Genomic DNA, 15,995 nt, shown 5'->3' with positions numbered 1-15,995 from the left:
GAGGATGCAGTCATTAGGGCATGCATATATCTTCTGCACCTCCAATCCTAAAGGGCATACAACCTTCTTTGTTGCGTACGTACTGTCGGGCAATTTGTTATCTTTTGGAAGCTTCTTCAATATTTTCAGTAGCTTCTCAAATCCTTTGTCAGGCACAGAATTCTCTGCCTTCCACTGCAGCAATTTCAGTACGGTACCGAGCTTTGTGTTGCCATCTTTGCAATTGGGGTACAACCCTTTTTTGTGATCCTCTAACATGCAATCGAATTTCAGCTTCTCCTTTTCACTTTCGCACTGTGTCCTTGCATCAACAATGACCCGGCGGAGATCATCATCGGGCACATCGTTTGGTTCCTCTTGATCTTCAGCTTCCCCCGTTGCAGCATCACCATATTCAGGGGGCACATAGTTGTCATCGCCCTCTTTTCTTCGACGTCTTCCATCATAACCCACATTTCTTCGTGCTTGGTCCAAACATTATAGTGTGACATGAAACCCTTATAAAGCAGGCGGATGTGAAGGATTTTGCGGTCAGAGTAAGACTTCGTATTCCTACATATAGGGCATTGACAACACATAAAACCATTTGCTTGTTTGCCTCAGCCACTTCGAGAAAATTATGCACGCCCTTAATGTACTCGGAGGTGTGTCTGTCACCGTAAATCCATTGCCGGTTCATCTGCATGCATTATATATAACTAGATGACCCGTTGCGCCAATGGCGCAAAGGCCGAGTGCAAGCCAAGTATTAAAAGAGTGTGCATTAAAATATTGCTGCTCGAAAAGCATAGCTCATGATAGTGTATGCAGCAAGCAAGCGATAGTCATACGCACAGGATTGTCATGGTTTGTTTTACATAAGATCCAAAATGATGCACTAAGTTAATTGTTGTTGGTCTAAGGGGATTACATAAGATCCAAAAGGATGATAAACACAGAAGTCTTGGTAGACATTTATACTAATACTAAGTTATATAACAAGGGGCTCTTGCAACTTATATTGAGTAGACGATCAGGCGTAGTCCCTTGGAAGTGCATTTGAAGGCGAAAGCATATGCTTGTCCTTTGTTCATGCTAGATGACCCATTGCGCCCATGATGCAAAAAGCGAGAGTGAAACCATGAACGTAAGAGTGATTTAAAGCCAATTTCATAGATACATAGATACACAATGTTATATATTTCATTACATGGTAGCATGATAGCTCAAAAGAAGGTTATGAGATCACTTGATGATAGCTTACATTGGCTTTATAAGCAAACTATTTTAGCAGAGATGCATCATATAGATAGAGCTGGTCTCTTAACCCCTGGCTGAGTCTTGTATCTGCTGCCAACAGGAAAGACATGAAGGCGGTGATATTAGGTAGAGCCATCACTGCATGTTCCATCAATATTGACCATGATTTCATTGTCTAAACAACTCTTCATCGTAGGTGTGTTTGGTTCCTGTAGACCAGGTTTTGATATTGTTGTCCTTCATTTTGCCATATACATTCCAAATCTTTTTTCCTGTGTGCAATTAAGCCATTGCCCTAAAATATATTAGTTCTCCCACACACACCATTTCTTTTGCCTCGGCAAAAGATAAATTGCAAACGGACAAATTTTATGGAAAAAACGCCACCCATATACATAAACATGGTCAGATTAATACCATCGCACGGGCATCTCTATTAAATGTTCGCTCTCTTTCACTGATAGCTTCCAACAATCAGACCCTCCCCTCTGATGGCAGTACCATCCATAAAACTCAATGAGACCTTGAGATCTACCTAAAGGCTTAAAACCCCTACCTCATACTTAATACTAATGATGTCACATGCATCCTATGACAAAAAAAATGTAGAATAGAAGCATGGTAGCAGTGATATACTTTTTCATAAACCTAATAATGGCTAACATTAAAACCTGATGGTTGAAGCATTTCGCATCGAGATATCTTCTCTTTGCTTCCAAAACATAGTATACTTGCTCTCGCAGTGACTGAAACTGGGAAAGACAGCGAGGGAGTACAACGATCCCTTGGCTCACTCGTGGTCGGATCCAATTAGTTACCATTCAAAATAAGGTTGTGTCTTTCGATCTGAGATATTACACTTGAACAAAGATAGAAGGTCAAAATATATTGTCCTTGGGGATGTGGAATAAAAACAGAGGCTACTTGTGCAACTGGTGCAAGTAGCCAAAGCAAACCAAGCATTAAAATTTAAAACCATTATACTTAGATGGCATATTTTATCGATCCTGATAACACTATGGTTCAGGCATACCAATGCAAGGAGATACTTAGATGGTGTCTTTATACATAACTGGCTCAGGCATATCAAGCCGGATAATAGGAAGCACGATAGACTAAAAGCATCAACTTACATCAAAAGAAAGCTACGAAGGTAGCTTGCGGTAGCTTATTTACACCGACTTCATAAAGAAAACTACATAGCTAGCTATATCATATAGTGTAACTAACCAGCATATAAACAGAACTGGAACTAACTATACAGCTTTAGGATAAATAGGGCAAGTGAATGATAACGGGAGCTTACTTTTCTTTTCTGTAGTACATGTCAGTGTCTCATCTAGCACCAAGGCCCCACATTTATCATATTTTTGAACATCTAATTTAAATGAGCAAACAATAATGAATTGTACGTGAAACAATATCAATGCTCGACAAACAGTACCACATGAGAGTTTGACAGAAAAAGGAAGCAAAAAAACACAATAGAAAAAATAAAAAAATAATGATGTTTATAAAAAAACAGAAAGTAATCGACACAAAAGGTTGCGTCAAGCTGATCAAAAGCTTGCGTCAAGCTGATCACTAATGTCAAGTATCAGCAGGTAATAGCAGACTCATTACGTTAGAAAGAAGTAAATGTGAGCCCTGCCCTGTTCTGCTTAACTACAGGGAAATGGTACAAATATGTCTTGCATATTTATGTGCAGAGAAATTAGAAATCAACATGTTCATGTGAGGACTAATGAAACTGAAACACTGACGATGAATAACATTATCGACGAAACCTCGAAATGGTACTTAAATGCAAGCTAATCAATCTTGGTCTAGAAGAAAACAAATGGCAGATCATTATATATGAATTGCTCACAAGTAAATTTAAGGCAGCTGGTCATCAATATATAGGCTCTCCACGCTGCCAGAAAATTCATCCTTTGTGCAAATAAAATATCAGATTGATGGTTAAAACTAGATCAGGCAGAGATCATGGGCATTCATATTTTTAGACAATAAAAATTTACATATCCCATGAAGCATTATGTACACTGAAATGCTCCCACTACAGAAGCATTGAGATGCAGTCAAAGTATTACCGGTCACATTTGTCACATTCCACCACCATATATACTATCAACCTCGTCCATGAGGAGTATTAGGCTTCTTTGTCCCGTGAAGTTGTTCCACACAGTATATAATAATAATAAAACAAATCATAGTGCAAAAGTTCATGATATTGACCAACTGCCACTATAATTCAGAATAGCATTGTTGATAATTACTTTGATAGAATTTGGTGTGCTCCCTGTTAGAGTTATATTGATGATGGCCTTTGGCCTTTTGTATTCTTGCCTTTTGGCATCCTCATGTACATCATATACATGGTGGCTTTGGCCTCCTAGTAATACAAGTTGCATATTCATGACATGGTATTAAAGCTCTAGGTTTTTCTTTCGCACGTCGCAACTCGTGCTCAGATCCAATCGCGCCGCCGTGTTTTCCTTTTCCCGGCTGTGCTGCTCCACGTCGTCTGCTACCACAGGCGCCTCTTCTCCCACCCACCCCGTCTCGTCCAATCCCGGCGGTGCCCTCGTCAACCTCGTGTTCGCGGGTGTCTCGATTTGGAGGCCTCGCACCGTGCGTCTTTTTCTCCCGCAGCAGGTGCACGCCCTGGCCAGGGGGTTGTCTGCATCCGCCGCTGCAGGCCAGCAGCCGATCTCTGCCGCCGACCGCTGGATTCCGCCATCTCCAGTGCCTGGACGAAGCTGCCCACCCATCCCGTCCGCTTCGCGATCTGCTGCCTGCCTTTCCAGATCGAGCAGCTCGGGTCCCCGCCCAAAATCGGCCGCGTCGGCCGGCCACCGGTTCCAGGTGCCATCCGCGTCCACGTCCGGCCGGTTACGCCTCAGATCAGCCATGCTAGATCGGCCGCCGGCCACTTCTCACACCTGCGTGTGTTAACTACAGGGGCTGAATCGATCCACCTACCTGTGTGTTGTGTGTGTGCGCGTACGGACTACTCCCTGCACGGCCCGTGAATTGCTTTGGGCTGCTGGTGAGCGGACGGCTACTCTGCCAGTTGGTCTGCTTCTGTTTGCCTGGCTTGAAGTCTGTGGTTGCAAAAAAAAAAAGAGAGAGAGAAAAAAGGTGATACAATGTGTTCGTCGGGTACCCCTCTCCCACGCTGCCCCATGTTTTTCGACGGTATTTCGTACATTGATCCCGTCTCACAAATGCGTCTTTCCTCGGTGCTTGGTACTCACCCGTTTGGAGGTGGTGGTTGTCGCTCTACTCCGACACCTTTTGTGACTTCCATCAGTGCTGCTGGTCGCTCTATATTGACTCCTTCGACAACTGCAGCGCCTCTTGTAGCTGCTTCTCTGCATGGTGTTAGTCGTTCTTCAGCGACTCTTCCCACGATTTCTGCAACTGGTGATTCTCGCCCTATGTCGACTGCTCCCGCGGCTTCTGCACGTGGTGGTGAGCGCTCTATGTCGACTCCTCTCGCGGCTTCCGCACGCGACGGTGACCGCTCTACGTTGACTTTCTACTCTCAGCCGACTCTCCACGCGGCTTCCACAGGAGGTGGCGATTGCTCATCGTCGACATGTGTTTCTACCTCTCCCGCCGTGTCCATGTCTGCGCGTGAGGTTGCGCAGCTGCGATGCCTGCTTGATGCTTGGGATTCTTCATCGACAGGTTCTGCAGTTTCCGTGGCTGACTCTTCTGGCACTGAGAAACCACCATCTACTCTTCCAGGTACATCCCCATGGATTCTTGATACTGGAGCATCCTTTCATATGACTTATGATTCTTCCACTTTGACCTCTGTTCGACCTGTCGAGTCTCCTGTTCGTGTTCTTACGGCTGATGGCACTCCCCTCCCTGTAGCTAGTCGAGGCACTCTTAGCACTTCTTCATTTCATGTTCCCTCTGTCGCTCATGTTCCTCGACTTACCATGAAGCTCATATCTGGTGGTCAGATTGTTGACTCTAGTTGTAGGGTCATTCTCGACTTTGATTCATGTTCTGTTCAGGATCGTCGCACGGCCGCTCTACTTGGTGCTGGCCCTCGACGTTCTGATGGTCTCTGGGAGCTTGACTGGCTTCATCTTCCCTCCGCTGCCACCTCTGCCAATCTCGCAACCCCTGTTGTTGCATCTACCAGCTCTTTTCAGCAGTGGCATCATCGTCTTGGCCATTTATGTGGTTCTCGTCTCTCGTCTCTAGTTCATCGTGGTGTTCTGGGGTCTGTCTCTGGTAACGCTTCGTTGGATTGTATGGGTTGTCGGCTTGGTAAGCAGATTCAGCTACCGTATCCTCATAGCGAGTCAGTGTCCAAGCGTCCTTTTGATCTCGTTCACTCTGATATTTGGGGTCCGGCTCCCTTTGCTTCGAAAGGGGGTCATCGCTACTATATTATCTTTATAGATGACTTTTCTCGGTACACTTGGATCTATTTCATGTCTTCTCGTAGTGAGGTCTTATCTATATACAAAAAATTTGTTGCCATGGTTCATACCCAATTTTTCACTCCTATTCGTGTTTTTCGCGCAGATTCAGCTGGTGAGTATATCTCCCATGCGCTGCGAGGATTTCTTGCTGAGCAGGGTACTCTTGCTCAGTTCTCTTGCCCTGGTGCTCATGCTCAGAATGGCGTGGCTGAGCGCAAGCATCGTCACCTTCTTGAGACGGCGCGTGCGATGATGATCGCCGCCTCTCTTCCGCCTCACTTCTGGGCTGAGGCTGTTACTACTTCCACCTATCTCATCAACATTCAGCCATCTGCTGCTCTACAAGGTGGTATTCCTCTCGAGCGTCTTTCTGGTCGTTCTCCTGATTATTCGGCGCTCCGTTTGTTTGGTTGTGTCTGCTATGTTTTGCTTGCCCCTCGTGAACGCACCAAACTGACCGCTTAGTTTGTTGAGTGTGTCTTTCTTGGATACAGTGATGAGCATAAGGGCTATCGGTGTTGGGATCATGTCGGTCGCCGGATGCGTATTTCCCGGGATGTGACCTTTGATGAATCTCATCCCTTCTACCCGCGTCCATCCTCCTCGGCTTTTTCTATGGAGGACATCTCTTTTCTTACTTTCTCAGATACACCTCCCTCTGTGCCCAGTATTCCTACTCCTCATCCTGCTGTTGCAGATCCGACACCGTCCTCTCCTACGGTTTCTTCTACTCACTCGTCGCATGATTCTCCACCTTCATCGCCAATAGCTTCCCCTTCTCCACCTTCATCACCGATACATTCCCCGTCTCCACCTCCAGTGATTCCACCTCTTCCGTCCTTTCCTTTCCATTATACTCGTCGTTCACGTGTTGTGAATGAGTCTACCGATGTGCCCTCTACTTCTGGTGTGTCGTCTTCCTCCTCTCACCCGACTTATGGTCTTCGTTCTCGGCCTTGTCCGCCCCCTGACCGATATTCTCCTTCTCGTTATGGTCTCTCGACCGTTCTTGAGCCGACTTCTTATCGAGATGCTATTGTTCATCCTGAATGGCAGTTCGCGATGGCAGGGAGATTGCTGCCCTTGAGCGCAACGGCACGTGGGACCTGGTTTCTCTTCCCCCCACCCCCCACCCCCCACCCCCCGTGTTCGACCCATCACTTGTAAGTGGGTCTATAAGATTAAGACTCGCTCTGATGGTTCTCTTGAGCGTTATAAAGCTCGTCTTGTGGCTCGTGGCTTTCAGCAGGAGCATGGTCGTGATTACGATGAGACTTTTGCTCCTGTGGCCCATATGACCACTGTCCGCACACTTCTCCCTGTGGCCTCTGTTCGCCACTGGTCCGTGTCTCAGCTTGATGTTAAGAATGCCTTTCTTAATGGTGAGTTGCGTGAGGAAGTTTATATGCAGCCACCACCTGGGTATTCAGTTCCTGATGGCATGGTTTGCCGTCTTCGTCGCTCTTTATATGGCCTTAAGCAAGCCCCCCGCGCTTGGTTTGAGTGTTTTGCCTCTGTGGTCACTGCTGGTTTTTCGCCCAGTGCTCATGATCCAGCGTTGTTTGTCCACCTTTCTGCTCGTGGTCGCACTCTTCTTCTTCTATATGTTGATGACATGATCATCACTGGCGATGATTCTGAGTACATTGCCTTTGTCAAGGCCCGTCTTAGTGAGCAGTTTCTTATGTCTGATCTTGGTCCCCTTCGTTACTTTCTTGGGATTGAGGTTTCCTCCTCCTCTGATGGCTTTTCTATTTCTCAAGAAAAGTATATCCAGGATCTTCTTGCTCGTGCGGTTCTTAGTGACGAGCGCACTGCTGAGACTCCTATGGAGCTCAATATTAACCTCCGTGCTTCTGATGGTGAGCTCTTGTCTGATCCGACGCGTTATCGTCATCTTGTTGGGAGTCTTGTCTATCTTGCTGTCACTCGTCCGGATATCTCCTATCCTGTCCATATTCTGAGCCAGTTTGTTTCCGCTCCCACTTCAGTTCACTAGTCACCTTCTTCGTGTTCTACGATATCTTCGTGGCACGATCTCTCATCGTCTCTTTTTTCCTCGTTCCAGCTCGTTACAGCTCCAGGCCTATTCAGATGCTACGTGGGCCAGTGATCCTTCGGATCGCCGTTCACTTTCTGCTTACTGTGTTTTTCTTGGTGGTTCTCTCATTGCCTGGAAGACGAAGAAACAAATTGCAGTTTCTCGTTCGAGTGCAGAGGCCGAGTTGAGAGCTATGGCTCTTCTGACGGCAGAGGTGACTTGGTTACGATGGCTACTGGAGGATTTTGGTGTTTCTGTTACTACACCTACCACCCTCTTGTCCGACAGTACAGATGCTATCAGTATTGCGCGGGACCCTGTGAAGCATGAGCTTACCAAGCATATTGGTGTTGATGCTTATTATGTGCCCGCTGCTGTGCAGGATCATGTTATTGCTCTTCAGTATGTGCCTTCCGAGTTACAGCTAGCGGACTTCTTCACGAAGGCACAGACTAGAGCACAACATAGATTTCACCTCTCCAAACTCAGTGTTGTCGAGCCACCATGAGTTTGAGGGGGGGTGTTAGAGTTATATTGATGATGGCCTTTGGCCTTTTGTATTCTTGCCTTTTGGCATCCTCATGTACATCATATATATGGTGGCTTTGGCCTCCTAGTAATACAAGTTGCATATTCATGACACTCCCCTCGACACCTTCCTCGATCTTGGATTCTACTTTAGCACAACTGTCACTTGCATTAAACTGCTATGCATATACTAATCATTTGAATTTATGCCTCAAAGTTAATAAAGAACAGAAGCTTAAGTACCTGATTTCTACCACTGATTTCTACCACCTTCCCAGAACAAAGCATCTGAAGCTACATTAATCCGCAAGCCAAGATTTCCATATATTTTATTATGATGAAAACAACCATATCGAAGATAAAAATGAATCATCACATCCCACGGAAATTATTATTACAGCTAGCTCATATAGAGGCCTGAAGAACAACCTCTGTTCACATGAACAACACCATGTATTGATCTATCAAACAAAAAGGTAAAAACAAACACTTTTGAGACCTTCATTTATAGTGTAGCTTTGCTCAGTGGGTAAGAGTGCAAAATCATGTCATGTTCTCTATTACACAAAAATAATCAAACATCAAAATGCAGGAACAAGCATGACTGTATTCAGGAGAGAGATAATTCTTCCTCAATATTCTTGATCACACTCTTGGGCTTCTTGATCACACTCTTCCTCAAAATTCTTCTTCCACTCTCCACAAGTAACCAAAATTGAGGCATTGGAAAATGCATTCCCCTCCCAATCCTTAAATCGGAAGAAACACTCATATGCAAAAGATGTAGTAAGTCTAGGGTGAGATTTCTTAAAGTTCTTGCCTATCCCTGAGGCCTTTAATCTAAAAAAGTACCCGTTTTTTGGAACAATCTTAAAAGCTACCTTACGGCTGCTTGAAACAAAAATTGCATCTGTGGAGACATGAAAGGAGGCATGTCCATAAATAATGTCTACTCATTCAGGTTAGTGATCAGGTGGCTGCAACCGCAAAAAAACGGGGCTTGCTTGGCAATAAAATAGGTGTTCCATAGAACAAGGGGCTACCGTTTGTTTAAATGGTATGTGCAGTAATTAGGTTATTAGTTTAACAAATACATGGGTACATGTACGCCTAGAATCTTACAGTTTACAGCACACACATCAAGCAAATATACAGCAAAAGTTCAGTTCTGAATTTTGGCAAACAACATAAAGAAATCATATTATTACCTAACAAATACATGTGTACATGCATGCCTAGAAAGCTTAGAATTTATAGGACTCGCAGCGAGCAAATATATAGCAAAAATTCAATTCTGAATTCCGGCAAACAACATTTAGAATTCATAGTGGTAACAAATACACATGCACATGTACGCCTAGAAAGCTTAGAGTTTACAGGACACACATCAAGCAAATATGCAGCAAAAGTTCACTTCTTAATTTGGGCAAACATAAAGAAATCATGTTATTACCTCTAGGATTGGGGAAGCCGAGAGAGACTGGAAACAACATGTATGTCTAGAAAGCTTACAGGACCTCTATAAAGCACTTCTGAACAGGGCTGCTTATCTGCACATACACAAGATACACTCAGACATCATCAAAACAACAATACTTGCATTTATTGCCCATGTATACATAGCAATAGAACTACAACAGGCGGTATCACACACTGGTCTACTGATCATGAAGACACCCTTCATCTTCTGTTGCAATGATAGATTGAAGGAAACGACACATAGAAGCACAGTCCTATACATCGAATAACCTGACAAAAAACTTGACAAAATCCTAGGCCCTCCCTGATCAATTTCCACCAAAACACCAGAGCAATCTAAGGAAAATAAATACAACATACATGGAACCCAACACACCAAATCTACCAGAACAAAGAATGTGAAAGTTTATTAACACCTCATGCACAACAACACATCCCCTTCTCCTCGCGATGGTTTGGTGCCAAGATACCTTCCGGTGTTGGGGTTCGACCTCGTCTTCTCTTTGCCTGTGGTGGAGAAGGGGCTCAAAGCTAATACTTGTGTTTTATGTCAAAAGCAAGACCGAATGAATTATTGGGATCTGAAGAACACAAATAGTATGGAATATTAATAATGGTGGGCGTACAAACCTTTGGTTCAGGTTGCATTGCTTCAATCTTAGGATGTGTATTTTCTGAATTTGATGCCAAACAACTGCGGGTGTCAGCCTACTCCTGTGAACAAAAAATTTCAAACAAGAAGAGCACTCAAATATTCATCTTGGAAGGGTCATCTGTACATAATAATTCCATGTACCAATCTATCAGAAGGAGAACGGACAACCTCTGTTCACATGACCAACACCATGCACTGATCTATCAGACCAAAAGGTAAAAACGAAAACTTCTAAGACCTTCATTTACAAATGTAGCTTTGCTCAGTGGGTAAGAGGAGTACAAAATCATGCCATGTGATCTACTACACAGAAAAATCCAAAAATGCAGGAACAGGCGTGACTCTGTTCAAGAGAGATATAATTCACATTGGTCTTCTTGATCAAACTCTTCCTCAAAATTCTTCTTATAGTCTCCACAAGTAACTAAAAGTTGAGGAATCAAAATAAGATCATCAGAGAACCAGAGAATCAAGCAGTAAAAACTTAGAGAAAAACGATGCGGACGTAGGTGGGCAGGCTAGATCGGAAAGGAGTGGGAAGCAAAGGGGAGGAGGGGAGAAGCAAAGGTGGGAGGAGTGTTACGCCTTCTACCTGTCAACGCGCGTCTGCATAGGGTCGCTCGCCTACGCCCCTCACCTGCATTGTCGTGGCCCTGTCCAGATCGCAGATCGATTGGAGAAACCCGGTGGCCGCTATCTCCCCAATCCACGAGGCCCCCAAGCCTGTCCTCCCTGGACGCGCCTGTCGGGCCCTTCCCCTCCTTCGGGGTCGCTGCTAGTCTGGTCGACGCCCCACAGGCCGCTGCAGCCCTGCCACCACGCCCACCAGACCCCTTCGGTCTCCAACACCCGCCTTGACCTGGCCCCTTCTTCCGCCAGCTCTCTCGTCGCCGCTGATGATCTCTCACGGCCGCCCCGCTCGCGATGGTGGATGGGAGAGATCAGGGGAGGCAAGACGGCGCCGAAAGAGAAGAGGGGCTCGAGCATGGAGAGGATTGGCCCGAGTGCGCTAGGTTTCGACGAGAGGATTGGTCCTGGCTCTCCACCCCATGCTGTGACCGACAAGCGCTCCAGTCCACCACGATCACAGCCCACCCACCTTTTTACCGCAACACACATCGAACACCCACCCGAACGAGCCCACGCAACACGCACTGGATAGCCGGTCCCGCGACGGAGGATGGCCCAGCCGTCATTTCCAAAACTGAAACTAGGTTGCGTGAGGCAGAATTGGCGGCCGAATGTTTGCCAGGCAGATGAAAAGTACAAAAAACTTTACACGTAGGTAGATCGAGCGACCCAAAATCGCTAGCGGTCGCAGTTGCCTCGGTTATGCGGGTACTCTAGAAGGGTTTATATGTTTGATTGAGCACCTAATATCCTCCACAATGGCCAAACTATCAACGCCATCATCCGCTTTACGAGCTGATAACAAGCATGCAGACTCACTCACCCATTACCCATCAGGTGACCCAGTGACGAAAACTGCATGCAAGAAGAAACTAATGCTAAGAAACCTTTAATAAATTCAAACATGATAACGAAAAACAATGAAAAATTGCACCATCAACTTCTCACTCAAATGAAAAAAAATGAATTACATTAACTGGGGATGTACTAAGTGATAATATGAAGGCAATATATGATGTTAGTTTCATACAGATCATACATCCCGCACTCTACTGTATAATACAATATATAAAATATATGAACTTGTTATACTTCTTTGTCCACCAGTACAACATAAAAGATGGCTTATATCGACGACATTAGCAAGCTACAAAAAATTTCAATTATCAAACTTGATTGTGTGAATGATTTCTTTTATGCCAGTTCTGGTCGATCTTGGTCATGAAACAGTCATGTCTGATATGCCTTGTGTCGCACATGTATAGTTCATCAAGGATGTAATGGCGATCTCGAAAAGACAACTAAAATGAGAAAGGTATGAAGCCTTAGGATGTAAGGGAGGTAGGCGGAGAAAGCGATAACTTAATAACATTTTTCCAAAAATACATTTTGCAACAAAATAAACCCAAACAGGGACCATAAGCTATGGCCTGGTCCTTGGGGGATTGTCGAGATTCACCATATAACTATGATAATTAATTTAACACATTATGAAGGCAAGAAATGATCCTAGCCTTACAGAATATCATAGCACGCACATTTGATAGATGATACAGAAAGCTATAAGCCATCAGCCAACCACGCTGCCACATAAACCATGAGAAATGTTGAAAGAAGACCAAGTTAGACATATGGACGCAAAAGCATCAAAGAGGGAAATGGGTAAAAATTCACCGGAGGGCAGTCAATGGAACAATGAGTAGATCCTACTTACGTGCCACTGAAACCCATGACATATTAGGACCAGTGCTTCACCACGCAGTTATTGCAGATGCATGCCAACCAACCAACTAACATGACCACAACTTTTCCCCAGAAGGGAAACAATGAAGAAGCTTATTTGCGTAAACCTAGTTAATTTGGTATCTGCGCAAAACAATAAGAAGACACACTTTCTTCAGGTATAATTTCACAAATTAGAATGTCAGCCACTAACTGAAGTAAGACCAAGCATTTATGTGCTCTGACTATCATAACAGCTAGAAAATAATAACTAACTATATCTACCAATATGTACAATGCTCCAGATTAGCTAGGGAGACAAACCCAAGGGAAAGAGGATGTGCACCTGAAACCTGCTGAAGTTTGCTTTGGTCTCCATCTCATAGGCCAGCCCAGAAACAGAATTAGCAAACCTATGTGCCTCCCCTCATATTAAGCTATCCACCTAAAGTTGACAAGCACGTACAAAGGCGAAATTTACATCAGCCATAAATCATAGGTTCTAGGCAAAGAAATATAATTTCTACATAAAAAACCAGTGGTATCAAATTCAGGTTGGTAGTGCAAATTTTTTTTTAGATCATCGGAAAATAAGTACCAAAATATTGCTCCCTTTAAGATACTACAAGCAAAGCACTACAGTTTTGAATATGACAACACAAAACTTCAGTCAAAGGCAATAATGCCCAGAAACACACACTTTTGCATTACGTTTCATACACCATTTTCATCATCTCCCTTCAAGAACTCCCAATGCCTTCAAGGATAAAAGGAGCCATCATGTAAGCACGTGGAAGATACTACATTAAACTCGGCCAAAAAAATCAAAGAAATTGATTAAGCGAATCGTCATGCACAAGCTCTGAATATAGGATATGCAAGCCCACAAGCTGGCTCGAGCTGGAAATATAAAAACCTGAGAGGGTGAGGGATGTCGAAAGCATGCTCATCAAGAATCATAATGGCATGGTGCAGATTTAGTTTTCTAAAAAAAAAGCCATGACCATAGTAGACTCCTGCAAATTACTAAGAAGCCGTCGATGCTCTCTGTAGCCTCCTCCTATGAAGCATCATCCACATGCCACTATACTATAGAACAAGAAACAAATTACTATCAGATTAAAACTAATTTTCAGAGCGAGGAGTACTCACCAAGGGGAGAAAGGAGTGGAGTGCAGCCAGTCACAACACGCGTAGGCCACCGGATGGGAAAGGCCACTCCATTTTGCTCAATCTGCTACCTCCTTCGCGAGTCATACATCCTCCACGCCCGGTGATGAGGGATTCCAGCCCCGTCGGATCCACCACTTCTCTCCAGCTGCTCCAGTAGGCAGTCAAGTCCGGATCAAGGCCACGCTCCTCGGCTTCGGCTCGAGCTCCTCCTGCCGTCGGCCGGGTCGAGGCCGATGGGCGCCTGCAGAGCACGGGGCGAGGCGCGGCTGGCTGCTGCCCCTGCCCCCCGGCGTCCTGCCGAGTCGCTCCTTCGCTCGAGCTCAAGCTAGGTGACCACAGTGACGAGGTGGAGAAGGGGGGCTCGGAGGTCGCTGGTGGCCGCTGAGGGCAAGAAAGGAGACGAGGCCGAGGCGGCGGCGGCAGAAGAGGAGGAGGCCGCGGCGGCAGGGGTTGCGGAGGCGCGGGCTAGGTTTGGCTGGCTTCCTATTTTCTTTTCTCTCGCTGCCACTTCCCCTTTTCTTTTCCCTCGCCTTCCAAAAAGCGATGCACGCGGGGCTGACCAGGGGAAGAAAACAAAACATACCACAGGAACGATAAAGAACGAGCGAACACAGCCAAATATTGGGAATCGGGCAGACCAGAAGCAACAGCGATGGCAAGTGCCTCATATGGGCGGGTTGGCTAGGAGGGTTTATATGTTATATTAAGTGTGTCAAAAATTATTACAGAGCATCATGAATAGATAAGTGACCAAATTAATAAAAGTTCATTATCACATTAAAATCGAAGTACATACATAGTTCTCATTGAACAACATACTGCTCTTCAGAGCATCTAATTAAACCATACATTGAAACTACATAAAACATTTCAATGCAACACCAAATGCGATCATAATCGCAACCAAGGTAACAATTGATCCAACGGCATAATGATACCAAGCCTCGGTATGAATGTCATATTTTCTAATCTTTCTAATCTTCAAGCGCATTGCATCCATCTTGATCTTGTGATCGTCGACGACATCCGCAACATGCAACTCCAATATCATCTTCTCCTCCTCAATTTTTTTATTTTTTCCTTCAAGTAATTGTTTTCTTCTTCCACTAAATTTAACCTCTCGACAATATGGTCGGTTGGAATTTCTGGTTCACATACCTCCTAGCTAAATAAAATCTATGTCACGTTGGTCAGCATAATTGTTATAAACAACAAATGAACCAAATAATTATTAAAGATAATATATACCACATCTGAATAATAGACAAGACGAGGGCCGACGGGGGCGGATACCAAAACCATCGCACTATATAATAACAAGCAATAATAAAAGTAAGAAAATTAGACAAGTATCTATCTAATCATACAAGTAAGAATATTTTTTTTCTTTTAGAAAGAAAATAAGAACAAGAGGCTCGCCAAGGTGGTGCCGGCCACGAGATCAGCGCGAGCGATCGACGGTGTGAATACGGGGACGGGACGTGACGGATCGCTAAACCTAGACAAATCTTGAGGAAAATGGAGCTTGGAGCTCGAGTTTGGAGAGGAGAAAGCTTAAGTAGTGTGGCTCGGGCATTTCATTGAACACCTCATGTGCATAGGAGGTGAGATAGAGCACCACAAAGCCCTCCCCTCGCCGGCCAGAAAAAAATAGAGCAGTGGAGTGCTCTGCTCTCGGGCGAGGGGTATATATAGGCACCTCATTGGTCCCGGTTCATGGCTGGAACCGGGACTAAAGGTCACCCTTTGGTCCCGGTTCCAGCCACGAATCTGGACCAATGGATGTGGGCCAGGAGCGAGGCCCATTGGTCCCGGTTCGTGTCTGGAACCGAGAAAAAAAGGGTCCAGACGAACCGAGACCAATGCTCCACAAGGCCCGGCCGGCCCCCTGGGCTCACGAATCGGGACGTATGCCCCCATGGGTCCCGGTTCGTGACTGAATGGGGACTAATGGGCTGGCCAGGCCTGGACCAAAGCCCTGTTTTCTACTAGTGGAGCCACGCCGGGTGGTGGGCGGCGATTGTCGCGCATAGCTCTTGCCTCTTGAAGCTCCTCGGTTGCCTTGGTGATGAACTCC

The 15,995-nt window shown here is 45.2% G+C and overlaps 1 long non-coding RNA gene across 9 annotated transcripts; it reads right to left on the bottom strand.

The window, feature by feature from the left end:
• Window positions 1-1,133: 1,133 nt before the first annotated feature.
• LOC109757393 (uncharacterized) lies at window positions 1,134-14,476 on the bottom strand. Of its 9 annotated transcripts, none has more exons than XR_012181687.1 (10): window positions 13,898-14,407; window positions 13,446-13,502; window positions 13,092-13,190; window positions 12,738-12,889; window positions 12,562-12,606; window positions 10,369-10,452; window positions 10,155-10,245; window positions 9,713-9,809; window positions 2,546-2,617; window positions 1,134-1,511 (listed from the first exon to the last, which is right to left on the bottom strand). It is a non-coding gene; the product is annotated as an uncharacterized lncRNA (long non-coding RNA). The 9 variants fall into 9 exon arrangements; XR_012181684.1 differs by having other exon boundaries at window positions 12,543-12,606; window positions 13,898-14,160; XR_012181686.1 differs by having other exon boundaries at window positions 12,543-12,606; window positions 13,457-13,502; window positions 13,898-14,160.
• Window positions 14,477-15,995: the final 1,519 nt, after the last annotated feature.

Source organism: Aegilops tauschii, chromosome 4, assembly GCF_002575655.3.
Source record: "Aegilops tauschii subsp. strangulata cultivar AL8/78 chromosome 4, Aet v6.0, whole genome shotgun sequence".
In the NCBI taxonomy this organism is placed as follows: domain Eukaryota; kingdom Viridiplantae; phylum Streptophyta; class Magnoliopsida; order Poales; family Poaceae; genus Aegilops; species Aegilops tauschii.
The sequence above is the reverse complement of the archived record's forward strand: the minus strand, read 5'-3'. Positions and strand labels throughout refer to the sequence as shown.